General features: G+C 35.1%; 1 long non-coding RNA gene across 1 annotated transcript in view; it reads right to left on the minus strand.

The window, feature by feature from the left end:
- Positions 1–23,853, minus strand: part of LOC141547048 (uncharacterized) — a 98,504-nt gene that overhangs the window by 28,415 nt on the left and 46,236 nt on the right. Inside the window, exon 2 of the long non-coding RNA XR_012483497.1 lies at positions 8,991–9,041. This is a non-coding gene — a long non-coding RNA (uncharacterized LOC141547048). The remainder of the gene's footprint in view (positions 1–8,990; positions 9,042–23,853) is intronic.

A 23,853-nucleotide genomic window follows, 5' to 3' on the forward strand; every position in this document is an offset into this window, starting at 1 on the left:
TAAATTTAAAAGGTTTTGTACAAACAAAACCAATGCAGCCAAGAAAAGAAAAGAAGCAGAAAACTGGGGTGGGGGAGATTTTACATCTAAAAGTTCTGATAAGAGCCTCATTTCTAAAATATGTAGAGAATTGACTCAAATTTATAAGAATACAAGCCATTCTCCAACTAATAAATGGTCAAAGAATATGAACAGACAATTATCAAAAAAATTAAAACCATTTCTAATCATATAAAATATTCTAAATCACTATTTATTAGAGAAATGCAAATTAAAACATCTCTGAGATACACTACACACCTCTCAGATTGGCTAAAATGACAGGAAAGGATAATGATATATGTTAGAGGGGATGTGGGAAAATTAGGACACCAGCTTACATTGCTGGTAGAGTTGTGAACTGATCCAACCATTCTGGAGAGCAATATAGAACTATGTCCAAAGGGCAATCAAACTGTGCATACCTTTTGATCTAGTAGTGTTTCTACTGGGTATGTATCCCAAAGAGATGTTAAAGGAGGAAAAAGGACCCACACGTGCAAAAATGTTTGTGGCAGCCCTTTTTGTAATGACAAGGAAATGGAAACTGAGTGGATGCCCATCAATTGGGGAATGGCTGAATAAGTTATGGCATATGAATGAATGTAATGGAATATTATTGATCTATAAGAAACAATCAGCAAAATGGTTTCAAAAAGGCCTGGGGGGACTTACATGAACTGATACTAAGCGACATGAATAGAACCAGGAGAACACAGTACACAGCAACAGCAAGATGAAATGATCCATTCTGATGGATTTGGCTCTTTTCAACAATTAGGTGATTCAGATCAATTCCAAAAGATATATAGAGCCATCTACTCCCAGAGAGAGGATTGTGGGAACTGAGTGTGGCTCATAACAGTATTTTCATCTTTTTTGTTATTGTTTTCTTGCTTTGTTTTTTCTTTCTTATTTTCCCTTTTTGATCTGATTTTTCTTGTGCAGCAATATAAATATGGAAATATGCATAGAAGAACTGCACATATTCAACATATATTGGTTTACTTGCTGTCTAGGGAAGGAGTGGAGAAGAGAAGGGAGAAAAATTTGGAACACAAGGTTTTGCAAGGATGAATGTTGAAAACTATCTTTGCATGCTTTTATTTTGAAAATAAAAAGCTATTATTTTCAAAAATAATAAGCTTTTATTATACATGAATTCTTTCTTTCTATTCCCAGAATTTCCCTCCTCACAAATCACATTGTATCAAATTTAATCTATTGTAGGTATGTATTTTACATTTAGAAGTTATAGTTTGTCATAGTTTGAACAATAGTTATTCTTAACCCATTTCTTTTCCTGCATATAAAATGAGAAAAAACTCATTTGAGAGATTGAAGATATCATGTCAACATCTCTGTACTATTCCAGGGTGTGAAGAAGCCACTGCATTATTCATCTAAAAACAGAAGCAAATGAACAGAAAATCCTAGTTACAAGGATTCCCTTTTCCATTTGAACTCTTTCCTAGATATTCTTCATGACAGTACTAAGGATCTTTGGTACAAACACAACTTACTATTTAGGATTTGCTTGATATGAATTATCAAAAGGGTATCAGTTACCCCTGTGCTTCAATCTATAAAGGAATTTTGTGTGATTTTAATCCATGCATAAAAACACAATATACTTGCTTGCTTTTCATATTTAAATGCTTTCTTTAGTTTCCATAAAGAACTAACAAATAAATAAGGCCAAAAGCTATTTCCTAATTGAAAAATAGTCAAAAAGATATAAATAAATACTTCTCAAAAGAAGAATTGTGAGCTTTTAATATCCACATGAAAGAATGTTCCAAGTCATTAATAATAAGAAAAATATAAGTCAAAACAACCTAAGTTTGTGCCTCACATTTCACAAATTGGGAAATGTGACAAAAGATGGAAATAGTCAGAATGGGAGTGGTTATGGCAAGGTATACATACTCATACATTGTTAGTGGAGCTACAAATCATTATCACCACTCTGGAAAGTAATTTGGAAATATTCAAATAAAGTGGTTAAATGTTCATATCCTTTGATCCGAGATTCCACTACTAGGCATATATTGCATTAAAGTAATTGATAATAAGAAAAGCTCCATATATATCATAATATTTGCTACTACAACATAATAGCAAAGAATTAGAAATAAAGTCGGTGTCCATCAATTTATGATATATGAACATAATGAAATATTACTGTTATAAGAAATGACAAGCATGATAAATATAAAGTGATATAAAATGAAGCAAAACCAAGAAAACAATATTACAGTTACTACCAAAATGTAGATGGAAAGAAGCATCCCAAAACAATTTAAAGTGAATTTTGCAAAATTACAAAACACAAACTTGGCCCTAATAGAGGGCAGTCAATATTTTCCTCCACCCCTATTGTGAAACATTATACATAATGTTTGATTTCTTCAATGCATTGATTAATTTTACTAACTTTTTCTCTTGTTTTTTTTTTTAATTATTTGTTATATGGGATCGTGCTTTGAGGTAGGAGATGGAAGGCAGATTTTAGGAAATTAAGCAATGATATCACCAAAAAAGTCCTTTTAAAAAAAACTACTTCATTGGAGAAGATAATTTAATGCTACATCCCATTTATGTGAAGATTTCCCCCAGCAGAATGGGCAGATGAGAGAAGCTTGTTCCAATAGCCATGAAGGTGACTAAAAGCAGATCCTGTGTAGCATTTAGGGGTTGGTCAGATATTGAAGATGCCAAGATCATACATTGCATCCTGGGCTAATTTTGTCCTGTCACTAGACTTAGATGACTCTGGAAGAGAGTGTAAAGCCAATGAGCAAGTCAAAACATCATCTGTCATCCATTGGTTTACCCCAACATTAAAATGTAATTGATCCTCTTTGATAATAAAGGACAAACAACAAATTATTATTGTAAAGATTTTATAGGGGGGAAAAGGAAAGTTAAGAGTCAGTACCAATGGATGCCCTTTTGATCACCTTTTTTGGAGGGAAGAATAGCAATTGTGCTTTGGTTTTCAGTTGTTCATTATGTTCCCCAGTTTTAGATATCATAAGAATTATTTCCTAAGTGAGTTTGCCATTGGATTATCTTCAACATGAATCCCTTTTGGGTATGCTCTTTCATGTAACTCATCAAATGCTGCAATATTAAAGACCAAATGTGAGGACTATAGCATCATTGATGGAACAATTTGTTATCAAAATGTTTCTAGGTCTGTCCTGTTTTATTTGGTGGGCAAGGGGCTTTGTTCAGGATGCCACAAATTACTTGTCCCCTCAAATACACATATACATTAGAAAAGGCATCCCAAAATTGTGGCAAATTTAAAAAACCATCAGAGAACCTATGAATAAAAATAGGAAAACCACAAAGTCCTAAACTGGAAGTCAGAATGCTTAAAATACAAGTGCTTGGCTCTATTATCTACTCACCATTTGACCTTATGTGAGCTTCTCTCTGGGCCTTAATTTGTCCCTCAGTAAATTGGAGATAATATCCCTGCCCTGCTTTTCTCACAAGGTTATTATGAGGATCAACTGAAATAATGGTTTTGAAAGCCCTTTGTAATTACAGATTCCCATATTAATGCAAGTTTTTATTAAATTATCTATTTTGTTGTTTATTTCTGTCACATATATATGACTGAAGATTGAACTTGAACTAAAGCCTGTCAACAGGGAACAGCTCTGGGAAATTCATTAATTAGGGTCATGTTTACACTTCTGTTGTCAGATAAACCCATCTGTTTGTCTAAACCAGGGTCTCCTTAGTCTTCTACAGTTGTCCCTGCCTGTCACTAAAAGATGCTTAAAATATATATGTAATTAATTAACTTGCTTCTTTGGTAGGCACTCATTAACCAATTTAATTAAGTTTTAGGGACATTAGACTAAGTTTAATCTTTAGTCATGGTACCAGTGGAAAGACAACAAGGTATTGTTGAAAGAGAGCAATGGGACTTCTGGGTCATGTAACCAACAACATGGAGGACTAATTGATTTCTCTGATTCCCACCACATCTCAGATCTCTCAAAAACAGAAATTTTGCACTAAAGACAAAGCAAGCTCAGTTGTCTCCATGGTTTAGGACACCGAACATCCAAAAAGTTATTTTTTTAATGAACCAATTAATACCCTTAAGTCACTTTGCATAATTAAGACACCCAAGGATATAAGATCTTGCAACAAAACCCAACCCTACATTTTAGTATCATCCCCCTCCTCTTTCTTTCAAGTATCTTGAAGATCTTGGCTTCAGACTGAAAAAGTTTGCTTGGGTCATGATACATAGTACATCAACAGCAAGGTCCTGTGTTAAAAATATCTCTTTTTGGAGAATGGAAGGAAGGAGAGAAAGGGGAAGGACATATAATTAGACTTGAAATGGAGCTTAATCCTACACTCCACCTTTCCTCCTCTCAGAGCCTTGGAAACCCAAACTACAAAACTCAACCTTCTAACACCAGCATGAAAGTTCTCAGAACTATCAGTGATGGATAAGAGAACTGAGAAACATAGAAAGCAGAACAAAACATTGGAACAAGACATCTTTTAGAGAAGATGCTATGTAGCAGTCCACTAAGTCTAAAGAAAGGGGTTCAGCAACTGATTCAAGATATTTCTGCTCCTACAAAAGTCACCTGAAACAAAAAGTTAGGTTGGCAATCCATGAATTTCCTGGTGTGGAAGATGGCTGAGATACTTTGAAATTCAACTCCCAAGGAAACTCCTCTCAGAGGGGAGGGAGTCAAAAAGCAAGTGACAGGGAAAAATAAAAATGGAGAGAAAAAGTACCCAGATTTCAGGAAGAAGAAAATTCAAAGACTTTGAACATAGATGGATAAATCAAAAGAGAAAACATTAAAAGCAGAAGGAAATAGAATCTCCAGCTCAACCAAATGAATTCAGGCATCTATGAATAAATACTGCAAAATGAGAGAAAATGATCAAACACTTGATGAATTAAAAAACTTTATGGAATTTGAGGAGAATGTGAAACTACAACATGCTATTCCTGAGTGGGTTAAAAAGAGAAATAAAAATGAATATATGGCCTGCAAAGCAAAAATAACGGGCAGAATGGAAAAAAAAAAAAAAAAACTTAAATCCGACACAACCAAAGAACAAACAATAAATCCAAAATGCAAATACACAGAAGTCAAGGACAATCTATAAGAAGAAAAGCAAAAAACAACAACATCTGAAAATATGCTCATTAAGAAAAAACAAAAACAAAAAAACACTGATCTTGAAAAAAGTATATACTGAGACAACTTAACAATCAGAGGTCTTCCAGAAAAACTGACAGGACAAAAAGTCTCACCACCATAATGCAGAAAATAATACAATAAAAGTACCCAATACTTCTGAACACAGAAAACAAAACAGCAATTGATGCTTTTTTTTTTTTTTAAGGGGGAAGGGATGGAGGGAGGGAAGGAGGGAGGGAAGAAGGAGAGAGAGAACAGGGGTGGGGGAGAACAATAGATTTGGAATCAGAGGATCTGGATTCAAATCTAAATTTATTGATCTAGAGCTATAAGGGATCTCAGAGATCATCTAGCCCAATCCCTTTGATGAAATTAAGCCCCAAAGAGGTTAGGTTATTTGTCCAGAAATACATAAACGGTAGAATTTGAATCTAGGTCTTCTGATGCCAGGGCTATCTACTATGTATGTGTCTTAGATCCTTTCCATACTGAGGATTTGTGATTCTAACTTAACACCTCTATCATGGACTTTGGGCCTCCTTCAGCCTCAGTTTCCTCATTTGTAAAATGAGAGGCTAGATGACTTCTATGTTTTTCTCAACTCTCAAACACAGAATCCTTTGATCTGTAACTATAGTTATACTAAAATGCCTATCTATCTCTTTCAATAACCTTCATCTCCAAGGACTAATTCTGTTCAATCCAGCTCCACAAGCATTCATTAAGTGACTCTTGTATGCCAGGCACTGTACTAAGCACTGAATATACATAGTCAAAAACCCAAAGTCCATAATAACTGGCCCCACAGTCTTACTCCTGTGGCTGAGTCAAGAAGAGGCATTACAAATATGAAATTATTTCAATAACATTGTTGAATATGGTTCCTTCTGTTTGAACATGGCTTGCTTCTGAGGTTCCATGTTAGATTCAATTAATAAACCAAGAAAGTTGGAAAGGCCATCCTTTTTGGAGTCAACTGTCCTCTACCACAATCAAGTCATATCTCAAATATTGTATTGTGTTTTGGCCATCTCAGAAGATAGATAAAATGGAAAGCTGGAAATCCAGAAGGAAATAACCAAAGTTAGTAACTCCAAGGTTAAGACCTCCTAACTATGGTCAGTGAGGATAGATTGAAAGAATTGAGGATAAATCAAGAAGTATTTATTGAGTGCCTACTTTGTGTCTGACCCAGAATAAAATGTTAATAAATACTTGATCTTTCCCTCCCATTAATTATTCCTACAAGGAATCCTAAATTCCATAGTGAAATATTCTCTTTCTAGCAGCATATAATAAAAAGACTCCCTGACCCAATCCCAGAATTGCCTTCACACGGTCACTTTCCTATCAAAGAACAACTTCAAAGTTCTTTGATCTAGTGGGCAGATTCATCACCAAAGCATGAGGCAAGCTATAAGATTCACCTAACAACATGAGTACAAAACTATTTTGTAATGGTATAACAACTCCTATTGTGAAAATATATAAATAAAAGCAATTGATTTTTAGAGAACTGAATATGTAACTTAAAGGATTCCTCCTAACAAGGACATTGTCATAATTATTTGTATGTAACTCAAAAAGTTAAAAATACATCTAGAGGCAGCTAGATGGCATAGTGGATAGAGCATTGGTCCTACAGTCAGGAGATTCAGAGTTCAAATCTGGACTCAGATACTTTAATACTTCCTAGCTGTGTGACCCTGGGCAATTCCCTTAACCCCAATTGCCTCAGGAAAAAAAAAAAGAATACATACACTTGAATGTACATATTCAAGTTTATCCTAGAACATTCTAAAGATGGTGGCCCACTTCTGCAAGAATATGCTTAAATATAGCAATGACTATCATTTATATAATGCTTTAAGCTTTTGCTAAGCACTTTATATATTTTATCTCATTTGAATTTCATGCAAATCCTGAATTGTAGGTATTATTGTTATTATCCCCATTTTACAGATGGGAAAACAAGTGGAGGGATGTTAGATGACTTGCCAAGCTTACATAACTTGTCTGAGGCAAGATTCAAACTCAGGTCTTTTTCCTCTTAGCTCCTCATAATGTCTTTATTCTGGCTTAATTGTCTGGAAAAGGATACAGGAACATCGATTTTATAAGCCTTTCATCCCAGCTTCCTCCAGACTGACCTCCTTATGGCTGACCTAAACCATGGTCAGCTCCACTTGTTAGCTACCACCAACTTAGGCTCACTACAGTGATCACATGAATGCCAAGAAGTATCTAAAGATGCTTAGGTGCTATAGGATCCCATTTGCCCTGTCCTACATGCAAATGCTCAGATTATACTAATTATATTGTTGTAAAACAGAGCCCCGAAAATGCTACTAGAAACCTACTGGTATCCCTCAGGAATCTACCAAGAAAAGAACTTTTTCCTCCTCTTTTATAAATAATACTTTTCCATAATTGAGTCTCTCTGTTCCTGTAACACTTCACCAAGGGATGTCAGCACGAGATGTGAACAATGTCTTCCTAACTCCCTGTTAAGATAATTAAATTTAGATCACAACACTCAAGTGGGGACCCAATTCCTAAACCATCATGGATATAAAGCCAAGAAAAGAAAAGAAGGAAAAAAGCACAGGAACATGCTTCCCCATGTTATTTGTCTCTTTCCATGACATGTAAGGTAAGGAGGCATTAATGAATTCAGCCCAGCATGGGCTGGCATTATGTAAGGACTTTTTTCATATATTTTTACTACATTGTACGAAAAATTGTCATATTCTGTTAGGCAGCTGCTTAGAGAAAAGCTTTGACAGAGGATAATTGGATCTATTTTTACTGCTTCTTCATACAGCATTGTTAGGGGAATGTACTGTACCAAGTCCTGCTTTCCCGTTTCTCACACTTTTTATTTTCTTCTTAAACAATCTTTTACTATGGAGGGTGAGCCCACCACCACTCATCCCAGAATAAATGATATCTCAATTGGTTCTCCTCTATGCTACCCCACCCTAGACCATGAAGCCAGAGATTATGAACGCTTAGAAATCATCTAGTCCAATACCCTCATTTTACAAATGGGGAAACTGAGTCCTAAAGAGAAAAAAAAGAGGGATTTTAGGTTCACAGATCTAGAGTTAGAAGGAAAATCTGAAGTAATCTAGTTCAATTTCTTCATTTTACAGTTGAGTAATCAGAAGCTCAGAAGGTAACAGAAAGAGACAGTGAGGTACAGTAGAAAGAGCAGTTGCTCAGCACCCAGTGGAGAAATGATGGATAATGAGACATATTTTTGGACATAGCCAGTACATAATGTTGTTCTGCATTTCTAAACTTAGTCATTACAAAGTTTTTATTTTTCCTTTATTTTTTTCCAGAGGGCATGGTTGGTAAAAAGGAAAAAAAATGTGTGGTGATTGAAAAAAATAATTATAAAAGAAAAGATTAGTAATTCTGTAGCCAAAATTAAAATATCTAGGGATCACCTAGGTGATATATTGGACAGGGTGCTCAACCAAGAGTCAGGAAGAGCTGAATTCAAATCCAATCCCAGAAACTTATTAGCTATGCAATCATGAGTTAGATGATTAAACTTAACACTTAACCTCTAACTCAGTTTCCTGATCTGTAAAATGGGAATAATAATAGCATTTGGCATTCTCTTCTCAAGTTTATTGGGAAGATCAAATGAGATAACATTTTTAAAGTGAGTTGCAAACTTTAAATCACTAAATAAATGTTAGCTATTATACTGCATACTAGCATACTTCCATTGGAACTTACCTTGTGACCCTAGACGAATAATGGAACCTCCTAGGGTCTCAGTTTCCTCATCTATTAAAAAAAAAATAAATGAATTGTATCAGAAAACATCTGAAATATCTTCCAGCCTCATATTTAGGAGTATATAAGCCTAACAGCTAGAGCCAGAACCAGAATACAAATTCAGGTCCCTTAACCAGAATCCTTTCCACCCCATACTCTGAGACTTATAAGGTCTCAAAACCAGTCAATACTATGACAGGGACTCAACACTCATGTTTCCTGAGTTTTAGGCCAGAGATTTTTATACTCACTGAACATATTACAAGGAGATATGGTTTCTTCTTTCCTTTGGACCTATATGTTTATGGATACCACTGAGTTAGACAAGAGTTCTAGGTCTATCCACTTAGAGTACTAGCCATCCCACCAGCACAGAGAGAGAGACAAATACAGACCAAGAGAAACAGACAGAAAAAGAGACAGAGGGAATGCTAGTTATCCATTCATGATTCTTTCAGGAAATTGAATGATTTCTATTTATTCAGGGAAATATCTGGCGTGTTAGATCACTTAAGGAATTTTAAAGATTGTCTGATCTGACTTTTAATTGTCTTACTATCATTTCCTGCAAAATTAAAAAACCTTACCATACAGGAATTATAGTTAAGCAAAACTTCCATATATGGGGATTATAACTGAAGGAAATGCAACATTTTATATCAATATCTCAAATTTTTCTCAAATAAAAAGAAATAGGTTCCAACATTAATCCTCTGGAACAAACATTGGTCATTGAATCTATTTGAATTTTGTTGTAAAAGATATCTCTATTTTATTCTGATTTTTTATGATACTACCTTTTATATTTAAATTGAGGAGATTATTAAGGCATATATTGATTTAAAATACTACTTTAAGACTAATTTTCACCAAACTGCCTTCCTATTTTGTCAGCAATGAATATAGAAAGGCGAATCCTCCCATAATAACTCTCATTCTTAGGTTTCTCAAATACATAGCTACCATTTTAATCATGTCTAAAGCTTTATTATCTAATCTGTTCTGGTGATCTATTTTTTTTTCTATTTTAACCAAAAAGTTTTAATTATTACTGCTTTATAACCTAATTTTAATTACCAATGTTACTCTCATTCTCCCTTTTATTCACATTTTCATTATTTCTCTCAAAATATTTAATTTTATTTTCTTCCAAATTAATTTTTTCATTATTATGTCTAGTTCTATATATTAAACCCTTAGAAGTGTGATATATTAAACCCTTAGAAGTTTAAGAATTATCTTAAAATTAAATAGCATCAATATTTTAAAATATACTATGCACAACAAATATTTTCCCTCTTATTTATTTTTCTTTTTCCCTGTAACTAGTGTTTGTAGTTGTATTTATAAAAGTCTGTTGTGCTATAAATTTAAGTTCTAAATATTTTGTACTCATTATAAATGCAATTTCTATTTCCATAATTTCCTCCTGATTTGATTACTATTGTATATATGTGTTAACGATTATGTGATTTATTTTTGTCCTGCTGCTTTGCTGCTAGTATTAATCATAGAGACTAGTTTCATTACCAATTCTCTAGGGTTTTCTAAGTAAACCAACTTTATTATCTGCAAATAGAATGATTTGTTTGAGATTTGGGGTTTTTTTGTTTTGTTTTTTTGTTTTGTTTTTTTACATTTTACCAATACTTATTTTGTTAATGTCTTTTATCCCCTCATACTATTAAGTTAGCATTTCTAGTAACAATGTTAAATAATAATTAGAAGTCACAGCTTCATTATAAACATTGGAAATATATTTACATATGTATATGTATATTTGGCCATACTTTAAAATGTTCTTTATATTACTATACTTTTAAAATATTTTTAGTATAAATTAATGCTGTTTTGTAAAAATAATCATAATAAATCTGCATCTATTGATCCAATAATGATTTTGTTGTTTATATACCTAATTATGCTGGATTTTGTTTCTATTGTTGAATCATCCCCTATACCTCTGGCATAAATATAACTTGATAATAATGAATAATTTAAAATATATTCTTGTAGTATCTTTCTTAATTACTTAAATTTTGTGCCAATATTTACTAATAGCATGGTTCCATGTTTTCTTACTATATTTTGCCCCTTTCTGGATTAGGTTTCAGGTTCATATTTGTCTGAGAGAAGAAGGTTTTTTGGGTTTTTTTTAAGTATTTTCTTTCTCATGATTAATATAATATTTGTAACATAAACATTTTAAGTACCATTTAAACATATAATAGTATTCACTTGAAAATTTATCTGTACCCGTTTTATTTTTATGGTTATTTTTATTTTTCTGAGAATTGGTGAAGATTTCTATTTCTTGTTTCATTTATGCAAGGATTTTTTAAGATAAGCAATTGTTTTATTTAAATTTTCATTTTTGCTGGCAGATAATAATGTGTAGTAGCACCTAATAATTTCATTCACTTAATTGTGAATTAGTCTTAAGTTTTTTGTGGGTTTTTTGGCAATTTGATTTCTCTTTTTATTTGTTAAACCAATTTAGTAGTGATATGTTATTTTATCTTTTTCTTACTGGTCTTGCTTTTTAACAGTTCAAAATATTTTATTTTTAATTTTATCTATTCTTCCTCAGATTTTCGAATTGTTTCCTTTTGTCTTTGCAGGTTTTTTTAATTTGTAGATTTTCTAGTTGTTGATTTTAATTCATTCTCAGTACATTATTGTTTTCTTTTTCTGTTTTGGTCATATAATTTTCAGAGATATATTTTTTCTCTTAAAACTATTTAGTTACATCTCAATAGTTTTGCATGTTGTTCCATTGTTATCACTCTCTTTTTTAATAAAAAATTAATGTTTTATGATTTGTTGTTCAACCATTTCTTATATAATCTCCATATACATCCATATCTTGTTTATTGTCCTTTATTGACTGCTATATTTTTATATTATCATCTATTAAAATACATTTAATAGTTTTGCCTTTTTGCATTTATTATTTCTTGAAGCTTTAGCATATTATTAGTTTTAAGTACATTATGATTCCAAGGAAATATGTATGTTCTTTAATATTTCTATTTAAAAGTTGTCATAGGTCTTTTAAATCTAATATTGACTACAACCTGACTCTCCATTATTACTCCTTTCCTTTATCACCACTCCAAAGTTCTTCCTCTGTTTTAAGCTATGTTCTAATTTTACCATTGAAAAAACTGAATCCCAAAGAGATGAAAAAAAAAATTCTCAATGTCATATCAAGTGAATAAATGTAAGAGCTGAGATTCAACCCCAGAACTTTATAAAATACACTTTCTATTCTATCCATGATTGTCATTCTTCAATAACCCAGGTGTTCATCTTGCCATGATAGGAACATGATGGGCTAAGCTTATGCAATGCCTGAATTCAAAAAGAGGCAATAGATAGCCTCTTGAAGCCAGGTCTCCCTCATGAGGGACACATTAAAGTTAACTCATAATGAGGATTTTTAAAGTGGTTTTTATCTAACCCTTTAAATGATTGCTAGAACATGTTATGTCATTTTCTTTCTTTCTTTCTCTTTCTTTCTTTCTTTCTTTCTTTCTTTCTTGCTTGCTTTCTTTCTCTTTTTAATCCTGCTTGGATCTAGCAGAACCCTCCAGAATATTCAAAGTTCTTGACATTCCCAGCCCATGGTTTTCACCATAGAGATTGTAACAAATCGCCCAGAACATCTAGACTTGCTATATTGTTCATGGGTCACATTTGCTACCAGAAACTTAACTGGAAGAATACTTCCTCTGTGTAGTTCTCCTTCTCCACATTTTGCCATAACATGTTCTAGCAACCATTTAGAGCTTTAGATAAAAACTACTTTACTAAAAACAACTATAGACAAAAATCAAAACATATAATTCAACCTTGTCCATCTTTAGCTGCCTTATCAGATAAATGGGAAGGGGACAGAAGGAACAAACATTTATTGAAGACTTACTTCTATGTGCCAGGTACTGTCATGAGAGCTTTATGATTATATCATTTGGTCCTTATAACCTAGTCTGGGAAGCTGGTGCTATTATGATCTATATTTCACAGTTGAGGATAATGAAGCAGACAGGTTAAATGACTTGCCCAGGATCATACAGCTAGTAAGAATCTGAGGCTGGTGTTGAACTCAGGTCTTCCTGACTCCAGACCCAGTGCTCCATCAACTATGTCATCTAGCTGTAATAACCAAGTACTTAATTGACAATGTTATTGCAATTATAAAATGAGATAAAGGCTATAAAATATTTTATGGCTCTTAAATTGTTAGATAAATGTCACTTATTATTATCCTGCCCAGCATTACACACATAATTGATTCTCAATAAATATTTGATGAGAGTAAAAATCTCCCCAAACTAAACCATCTCATTTTCTTTCTTTCATTCTCTTTCTATCTTTCTCTTTTTCATTTCTCTCTCTCTTTCCTTCTCTCTCTCTCTTTCCTTTCCTTTTCTCTTTCCTTCTCTTTCTCTTTCCTTCTCTCTCTTTCCTCTCTCTTTCTCTTTCCTTCTCTCTTTCTCTTTCTTTTTCTCTTTCCTTCTATCTCTTTCCTCTCTCTCTCTTTCCTTCTCTATTTCTCTTTCTTTCTTTCTTCTTTTCCCTTTCATTTTTTTCCTTTCTTTTGTTCCCTTGTTTCTTCCTTCCTTTTATTTTCTTCTTTCCTTTCTTCCTTTTTCCCTCCCTTCCTTCCTTCCTTCCTTCTTTTCTTTCTCTTTTTCCTTTCTCTCTTTCTTTCTTTCCTTTCTCCTTCCTTCCTATCTTTCCTTCTTCTTAGTGAAGCAATTGCTTAAGCTAAAACAATAAATAAGAGTCAAGTATCTGAGCCCTAATTTGAACTCAGGGTCTCCTGGGCCAATCATCTTTTTTTTTTAATTCCACATTCAGCTCTCTACATATTGCAATATGTTTCTTGAAGAATTCTCTCATTGGTTCTAGTTTCTTTTAACCCACAAAAAACTCCAACATTTTTGGAATCAGGAAACCTGTATGTGAGTCCCAGATCTACTAATTGCTACTGGGATGACCTGGGTAATTACTTGATGCATCTGGAAATAATTTTCCCCAGTTGTGAAGTGGGGATAATAATATTTGCACTACTGATTCATAGGGATATGATAGAAAAAGTATTTTACAGACTCCCAAGCACTGAGGAAAATCAGTCATAATAAACATTTTTAACACCAACTATACTTAGTATAGATAGGAGACAAAAAGTAAAATAAGTCAAAATTCATTTACTAGAAGCTACTATCTAATTAAGAAAATACAACAAGTATGTAAAGCAATATGGTGATATGGGGAGCTAAGACCTGGAGGGAGCAAAATTGACCTAATTTCTGCACACCCTGAAGAAAGCTCATGGCTCTATAAGGCAAAGGTAAAAAGGAAATATATGCCATACATAAACAAAGGCACAGAAATAAGAGATCTCTATACAGGAATCATAAGTATGACAGCATGGATGGAAAGTAAACTGTGTAAAGGGGAATAATATACAGTAAGAGTGGGAAAGAGTTTCAGTAATAGAAGAATTCACTTTTTCCTAGAAGTAATAATGAGTCATTAAAGCTTCTTGAGAAGAGGATTAACCTGAACAAACTCAGGTTTTAAGTTGGTCATTAATACTAATTTGGACTGAAAATGATCTCACTGGGGTGAGAGTGAAGAAAAAGAGGACATTCAAGAGGTTGTGACAATAGTCCAAGGAGGTGTTGACATAAACCTGGGCAAGGATGATGGCTAAGTGAGAGAGAAAGGGAAAGATATCTGAGATATGCTGTGTTTTCCTCTGGATCACATGCTATTGCTTCCCCCCTTTTTTCCCCAATAATTTTCCCTCTCTTAGAAACATGGGCATATTTACATATTAATAAATAGTTATGTATTATATAAACTATGTAATTTCCTATTCTGTATTAAAAAACTAAAGAAATTTACTAGTTATATTTCAGCCAAACCAAACTCGCCAAGGCAATGAAAGTATCCTTCCAAAAATATATTACAATGAGATGGTACAATATTTCAAAAGCTGGACTTAGAGTCAGGAAGATTGGAATTTGAATCCTGCCTCAGACACTTTCTATGTGACTCTGGGAAAATCACTTAACCTCTTAGAGATTCAATCTTTTCATCTAAAAAATGGGGATAATAATAGCATCTACCTCATAGGGGTGTTGTAAGGATAATATATAAAGTGTTTTATAAATTTTAAAGCTATATAAATATAAGCTATTATTATTATTACTGATATCATCACATAGAGTGGTATTAAGGCTTAACACTGAATTTGGGGGGCACCATGTATGTTCATTATGTCTAGGAGACCTACTCCCCAGAGCTATCTCTTGACCCTAAAGGGCATAAAGCTTTAGATTTATATTTGGGATGATTGTAGAAGCACATCATCCTTCATGGTCTAAGAGTCATGACTGGCCCATGTATCTTCTCTACAGAGCATCCCTACAAGGTAGGAAGGCAAGCATTATCCTTTTCAATTTATAAATGACAACATTGATTAAGGAGGTAAATCAATCCATCAGTCAATAAGCTTTTTATTAAACTCACCCTGTGTGCTGAGATCTCTATGCTAACCTTTCAGAATCCAAAGAAAAAAATTAAACAGTCCCTTTTTTCAAGAAGATGACATTCACCTGGGGAAAGAAAACATGTGCATATATATGTACACATTTTGTTTAGATGTTTTAGTCATATCTGCCTCTTTGTGACCCTTTTGGGATTGTCTGTTTTATTAATTTTATAATAATAACTTTTTTTGATAGTACATATACATGGGTAATTTTTTACATTATCCCTTGTACTCACTTCTGTTCTGAATTTTCCTCTCCTTCCCTCTACCCGCTCCCCTAGATGACAGGCAGTCCCATATATGTTAAATGTGTTATAGTATATCCTAGATACAATATATGTGTGTAGAACCAAATTTCTTGTTGCACGGGAAGAATTGTATTCAGAAGGTAAAAATAACCTGGGAAGAAAGACAAAAGTGCAAACAGTTTACACTCATTTCTCAGTGTTTCTTCTCTGGGTGTAGCTGATTCTGTCCATCATTGATCAACTGGAACTGAATTGGATCTTCTCTATGTTGAAGATATCCACTTCCATCAGAGTACATCCTCATACAGTATCGTTGTTGAAGTGTATAATGATATCCTGGTTCTGCTCATTTCACTCAGCATTATTTCATGTAAGTCTCTCCAAGCCTCTCTGTATTCATCCTGCTGGTCATTTCTTACAGAACAATAATATTCCATAACATTCATATACTACAATTTGCCCAACCATTCTCCAATTGATGGGCATCCGTTCATTTTCCAGTTTCTAGACACTACAAAAAGGACTGCCATAAACATTTTGGTACATACAGGTCCCTTTCCCTTCTTTAGTATTTCCTTGGGATATAAGCCCAGTAATACCACTGCTGGATCAAAGGGTATGCACAGTTTGACAACTTTTTGGGCATAATTCCAGATTGCTCTCCAGAATGGTTGGATTCTTTCACAACTCCACCAACAATGTATCAGTGTCCCAGTTTTCCCACATCCCCTCCAACATTCATCATTATTTTTTCCTGTCATCTTAGTCAATCTGACAGGTGTGTAGTGGTATCTCAGAGTTGTCTTAATTTGCATTTCTCTGATCAATAGTGATTTGGAACACTTTCATATGAGTGGAAATAGTTTCAATTTCATCATCTGAGAATTGTCTATTCATATCCTTTGACCATTTATCAGTTGGAGAATGGTTTGATTTCTTATAAATTAGAGTCAGTTCTCTATATATTTTGGAAATGAGGCCTTTATCAGAACCTTTAACTGTAAAAAATATTTTCTCAATTTGTTACTTCCCTTCTAATCTTGTTTGCATTAGTATTGTTTGTACAGGAACTTTTTAATTTGATATAATCAAAATTTTCTATTTTGTGATCAATAATGATCTCTAGTTCTTTGGTCACAAATTCCTTCCTCCTCCACAAGTGTGAAAGGTAAACTATCCTATGTTCCTCTAATTTATTTATGATCTTGTTCTTTATGCCTAAATCATGGACCCATTTTGATTTTATCTTAGTATGTGGTGTTAAATGTGGGTCCATGCCTAATTTCTGCCATACTAATTTCCAGTTTTCCCAGCAGTTTTTGTCAAATTATGAATTCTTATCCCAAAAGTTGGGATCTTTGGGTTTGTCAAACACTAGATTGCTATAGTTGTACACTATTTTGTCCTGTGAACCTAACCTATTCCACTGATCAACTAGTCTATTTCTTAGCCAATACCAAATGGTTTTGGTGACCGCTGCTTTATAATATAGTTTTAGATCAGGTACAATTAGGCCACCTTCATTTGATTTTTTTTTTTTCATTAATTCCCTTGAGATTCTCGATCTTTTGTTCTTCCATATGAATTTTGTTGTTATTTTTCCTAGGTCATTAAAATAGTTTCTTGGGAGTATGATTGGTATAGCACTAAATAAATAGATTAGTTTAGGGAGTATTGTCATCTTTATTATATTCGCTCGACCTATCCAAGGGCACTTAATGTCTTTCCAATTACTTAAATCTGACTTTATTTTTGTGGCAAGTGTTTTGTAATTTTGCTCATATAATTCCTGACTTTCCTTTGGTAGATAGATTTCCAAATATTTTATATTCTCAACAGTTGTTTTGAATGGAATTTCTCTTTATATCTCTTGCTGTTGGATTTTGTTGGTGATGTATAAAAATGCTGAGGATTTATGTGGATTTATTTTATATCCTGCAACTTTGCTAAAGTTGTGAATTATTTCTAATAACTTTTTATTAGAATCTCTGGGGTTCTCTAAGTATACCATCATATCATCTGCAAATTGTGATAGTTTGATTTTCTCATTACCTGCTCTAATTCCTTTAATCTCTTTCTCAACTCTTATTGCAGAGGCTAGCATTTCTAATACAATATTGAATAGTAATGGTGATAGTGGGTAACCTTGTTTCACTCCTGATCTTACTGGGAAAGGTTCCAGTTTATCCTTTTGGGGTTTTCTTGTGTAAGATACTGGAAGGGTTTGTGATTCCCTTCTCCAGCTCATTTTACAGATGAGGAAACTAAGACAAACGGTGAAATGATTTGTCAAGATCAGACAGCTGAGTTAGTGTCTGAGATCAAATATGAACTCGAGAAGTTTTCCTGATTCCAGATCTATTCACTGAACCACCTAGTTGCCTATATATTCAAGATGCATATTTACAAAACCAATACTAGGGGATTTGAGGAGGGTGGAGGCACTAGCAGCTGAAAGCTTAATAGAAGGAGCCATTTGGATTAAACTTTGCATTCTGGACAAAAAGCATAGGCTGGAAGGTAAGAGATAAAAAAGTCTTATGCAATGACAATAAGATGGCCAGGTTGGCTAAAATTCAGAAAAGCAGGAAATTATTGCTGAAATAGGTTAGAACCAGATTGGGAAAAGCTTTAAATGTCAAGCAGAGAATTATATATTTGGTCCTAGAGATACTAGGGAATGATTGGAGTTGGTTGGGCAAGACAGTGATCTGGTCATCCTTGTGCTTTTGGAAAATCCCTTTGACAGTTTTGTGGAGGATGCATTGAAGAGGAAGAGACCAGAGGCTGTTTCAATGGTCCAATCTTGAGAAAGGATAAGACCTTGAACCCGAACCCGGTGGTGGCCATGTTAAGTGAAGAGAGGACATGATGCTGGAGTGTCTGTGAAGATAGAATTGGCAAGATTTGCTAAGTAACTTCCTATAATGAGGAAGGGTGTCGAGGAATAAAGTATGAGTCGGAGATTGTGATTGTAGGTGACTGAAGGGGACAGTGCCTTAAACAGAATGACAGAATTAAAGACTATGCTAAGTAAGACTTAGAAACAGTGGTGTGATAGAGCCAACTCATAGCAGGCTCTTGGGAGCTGATCTGTAAGTTTTTCAGTGTGAATGTTTATACCTTGAAAATTGTCAAAAGCTACAAAGCAGGATTTGATTGATTGATGTTTTTTTTAATTGTCTAGACTTAAGAAAACAATGGAGAAAATGTTAATACTGCAAATTAAGCTTATTTTCCAGAAAACTGGTACTTAAACATTTCTCAAAGGCATTTCAAAGATCACTTCATCCAACCCAGACCTGAAATGGAATTCTCTCTACACCACCTACTGTGAGTGAGTTCACCCAGCCTCCACTGGAAGACTTACTACCTCCAAGGTACCTGTGCATCAAACCCCTTTGCCCAGAAATCAGGCTAAAATCTACTTTTCCTGAAATGTCCCCTTGGTTCCCCATTTCTTTTTTTTATGTACCCAAAAGTCATCCAATGGGTCAAGGGAAGGATCAGGACTCTCCAATCTAGATTTTCTGTTTCCTGATCCCACATGCTTTCTACTGCAAGCTGCCCTGCAAGCAGAAAAAGCCCCCCGAATTCAGTTCCTATATTTGCAGCAATCTTTTCCTCTTACTTTCCTCCTTTCCTTCACTCCTGTCTCTTCAATCTTTCCACCTCAACAACTTCCCAAACTTTCCCAGCTCTTGACAATGAAGTGCAAAGAGCAGGCATCCAACTCGATGCTCCAGGAAGTCACCTCATCAAAGAGCTGCCAACATTTAACACAGAAAGCATCCTGATTAAAATTCCCTTGGGTACCAACAACTCATGCCTCTCACAGACACAGAGCAGATGTGTTGTGACAAGACCCCAGCCAGAAGCATAAGTTCTATTTGGAAAAGTCAGACAAACCAAGCCTTTGAGCCTTCCATTAACGGGGGACCTTGTTCCAGAGAGAAGCCAGAACAGGAAGAGGTCAAGAGAATGGGGAGTGCCTAAGATAACTGAGGATGTCTAATCTGGAGAAAGGAAACCTGGACGGGGAAGAAGACGATAGCTATCTTTAAGCAAAGGTAGAAAAAAGTTTGCCCTTTTCTGCCTAGCCCCAGAGAGAGGAATTAAGAAGCAATGGGTAGATGATAGAAAAAACAAACTTAAGTTTAAGCTTCTAGGTTAAGCCAAACTTTCTCAAAAATAGAACTATCCAAAATTGGAATGGGCCACATCAGGATGTGGTAGATTCGAGCAGAATCTGGAAAATATTTCATCTGGATCACAGAAATAAAGCTAAAAAGGACATGAGAAGTCAGCACATCCAAATTCCCACATTTTAACAGAAGAGACCTTGAGACTTACAGGTAAGGAACCTGACACTGAAAGAAATACAAAGATTCACTGGGTTAGAGCTAGAAGAAACCTTAAAGACCACCTGATTTTATAGATTAAGAAATAAAAATCTGAAAAAGCTTATAGAGCACAGTTTTAGATCTGGAAGGGACTGATAAGTCTCCTTGGCCAACAGATTTTACAGATGAGAAAAACTGAATCCTGGAGAGATTAAATCATATGATTGCCTAAGCCCATCCACAAGGGGCAATTGCAACATTTGAACTCAGCTCCTATAAGTCCATCTCCAGTGGTTTTGGGGCATTGTATTGTGGAGCTTCTCTTCCTTTTATTCACAAATGGATTGAATGGTCTCCAAAGTCCATTTCAGTGCTGGGATTTTTAGCTTCTATAAAACTAAATATATTTATTTTGTTTTAGGACTTAGCCAGGCAATGATAGGACAAAGGAAGAGACAAGGGAGATTGGCAGAGAATGCAGCCTGATAGGAAGTTAAACAAGGAAGAATCTGTCTGGGGAGCCAAAGATCATTGGAATTGGTTGACAATCACCTTGGGAGAGAATGGTGAAATCCTATTTATGTCACTGTAAATTCCGTCAGGAAGCATTTCCTGAGAACTTATATTTAATGAAGAGCCCTGGGCTAGGGGATATGGTATAAGATATAATCCTGTCTCCATAGAACTCATAATCTAATAAAGGAAAATAAAGAAAAGTATAGAGATATTTTAGGATAGTGAGGTGGGCCTGAAGTCAGGAAGACCTGAATTCAAAGCTGGCCTCAGACATTCACTAGCTGTGTGACATTGAGCAAGTCACTCAATTCTATTTATCTCTGTAAAATGAACTAGAGAAGGAAATGGCAAACAAACTCCATTATCTTTTGCCCAAATGGGGTCATAAATAGATGGGCACAACTGAACAACAATAATAGAGATATCTATGATACTAAAAAAAGAAAATGATGAATATAATGAAGGTGTAAACAAAGCATTATATAAGACTATAGGGGGAAAAAAGTTATTTTTTTTTTTATTTTGGGAAATCAAGGAAGGCTTCCTAAAGAAGGTCCTTAAGGACAGAGAAAAATGCAGAAAAATAGAGTTGGAGAAAGGGGGCATTCTAGGAATAGTGAAGCAAACAATGTCAGAAGAGCCCTGAAACTTCTAATGTAAGAGGATCCAGATATCTTTAAATAATGTTTCCTAGTCCTTTGAGCAACTATATTCAGATTAATACCAGCACCATGATGGAGTGGAATCAAAAGTACCTGGATTAAAAATTCACCTTAGTTACTTCCTAGTTGTGCAGGCAAATCACTTAAATTCTGTTAACTTGTTTTTTTTTTTTCATCTGTAGAATGGGTATATATTCCCTCAATAGTCTCCAGGGTTTCTTCTAGCCAATTGGGCCAATACCTTAACTTCTCCCCTTTCTTCCAAAATCCCTTTCTCGTATAAATCTATCCCAGACACACTGACCCACGACCATTCACCTGAAAGAGCAGAACCTCCCTGAGGTCTCTCTGAAGAATATTCTAAAATGATCATAGAGCTTCCTTAAAGTTCCCTCAGATTGGTATCAGAGTGGATTCATGTTCAGTAATTTGGAAACCAGCATAGCTAGAGCCGGAGAAAACAGAACAAATGCTTAAATTATCAGACGGGTGTCAGACGCATTAAGTTAATTTATGTAATAATGTAAGCAGAGAGATGGGAAGGTAATATGACAGACATAAATTAGACATTATTATTGTCAGCTCGAGCATGGATCATAGGGGGACATCAAAATAAATTCTGCTATGTTGACATTTACAGAAATGAACAAGGAGTGAAGTTTTCCAGAATTGGGTGGGGGAGCATTTTGGAGGGCATAACATTCACAGGCATCGGTAAGGGAGGGGTACAAGAGCTGACCTTGGCTTCTTTATCAAGAAATTGCATCACCTGGGCTTCCTAGGCATAGGGTACCCCCAAGGTAAAGGTATGGGAGCCAGTCTGGGTACAGGGTCATTTCTGAGAGTTGTACAGGAAGTGCGTCAGTAGTACAAGTTCTAGATGGAGGAGACAGAAGAAATCACTCCATATTCTCCAGTAATATTCTGTAAGGTCCACTTCTACCAAAAAGGACCTTCATTCATCATTACCACCATCATCTCAATGATAGCAATAGTAATATAGTGGCTAGAACAACTAAGTGGTCAATCCCTGTATTTTTGTCTGCCTACATTTTGGATTTCCTTCACAGGCTAATTGTACACTGTTTCAAAGTCTGATTTTTTTTGTACAGCAAAATAACTGTTTGGACATGTATACATAGATTGCATTTAAATTTATACTTTATATGTTTAACATGTATTGGGTCAACCTGCCATCTGGGGGAAGGAGGGGAAGGAAGGAGGGGAAAAGTTGAAACAAAAGGTTTTTGCAATTGTCAATGCTGGAAAATCACCTATGCATAAAATTTTTGATGATGATGAAGAAGAAGAAGAAGAAGAAGAAGAAGAAGAAGAGAAGAAGAAGGAGGAGGAGGAGGAGGAGGAGGAGGAGGAGGAGGAGGAGGAGGAGGAGGAGGAGGAGGAGGAGGAGGAGGAGAAGGAAGAAGAGAAGGAGGAGGAGGAGAAGAAGAAGAAGGAGAAGGAGGAGGAGGAGAAGAAGGAGAAGGAGGAGGAGGAGAAGAAGAAGAAGAAGAAGGAGAGGAGGAGAGAAGAAGAAGAAGAGAAGAAGAGGAGGAGGAGGAGAAGAAGAAGAAGAAGAGAGAGGAGGAGGAGGAGGAGGAGGAGGAGGAGGAGGAGGAGGAGGAGGAGGAGAGAGGAGGAGGAGGAGGAGGAGGAGGAGGAGGAGGAGGGAGGAGGAGGAGGAGGACGGAGGAGGGAGGAGGAGGAGGAGGAGAGGAGGAGGAGAGGAGGAGGAGGAGGAGGAGGGAGGAGGGAGGAGGAGGAGGAGGAGGAGGAGGAGGAGGAGGAGGAGGAGGAGGAGGAGAAGAAGAAGAAGAAGAAGAAGAAGAAGAAGAAGAAGAAGAAGAAGAAGAAGAAGAAGAAGAAGAAGAAGAAGAAGAAGAAGAAGAAGAAGAAGAAGAAGATGAAGAAGAAGAAGAAGAAGAAGAAGAAGAAGAACGAAGAAGAAGAAGAAGAAGAAGAAGAAGAAGAAGAAGAAGAAGAAGAAGAAAGAAGAAGAAGAAGAAGAAGAAGAAGAAGAAGAAGAAGAAGAAGAAGAAGAAGAAGAAGAAGAAGAAGAAGAAGAAGAAGAAGAAGAAGAAGAAGAAGAAGAAGAAGAAGAAGAAAGAAGAAGAAGAAGAAGAAGAAGAAGAAGAAGAACTAAGTGGTGCCATAGGACACAGAGTGCTGGCTCTGGAATCAATAAGACATCTTGCTGAGTTCAAATTCAGCCTCAGATACTTATTACCTGCATGACCCTGGGAAAATTACTTAATCCCTATTTGCTCTCAGTTTCCTCTCGTTTGTACAATGAGCTGGAGAAGGAAATGACAAAATTCTCCAATATCTTTGTGAATAAAATTCCAAATGGTAATCCAAAAAGTCAGGCACAACTGAAAAACAATTGAAAATATAGTGTTGATACAATACAAATATTGTCTCATTTTATCTCACAACAACCAGTGAAAAATAGGTACTGTTAGCATTAGTATCCCCCCCTTCCAC

The sequence above is a fragment of the Sminthopsis crassicaudata genome, chromosome 6 (assembly GCF_048593235.1).
Source record: "Sminthopsis crassicaudata isolate SCR6 chromosome 6, ASM4859323v1, whole genome shotgun sequence".
NCBI lineage: Eukaryota > Metazoa > Chordata > Mammalia > Dasyuromorphia > Dasyuridae > Sminthopsis > Sminthopsis crassicaudata.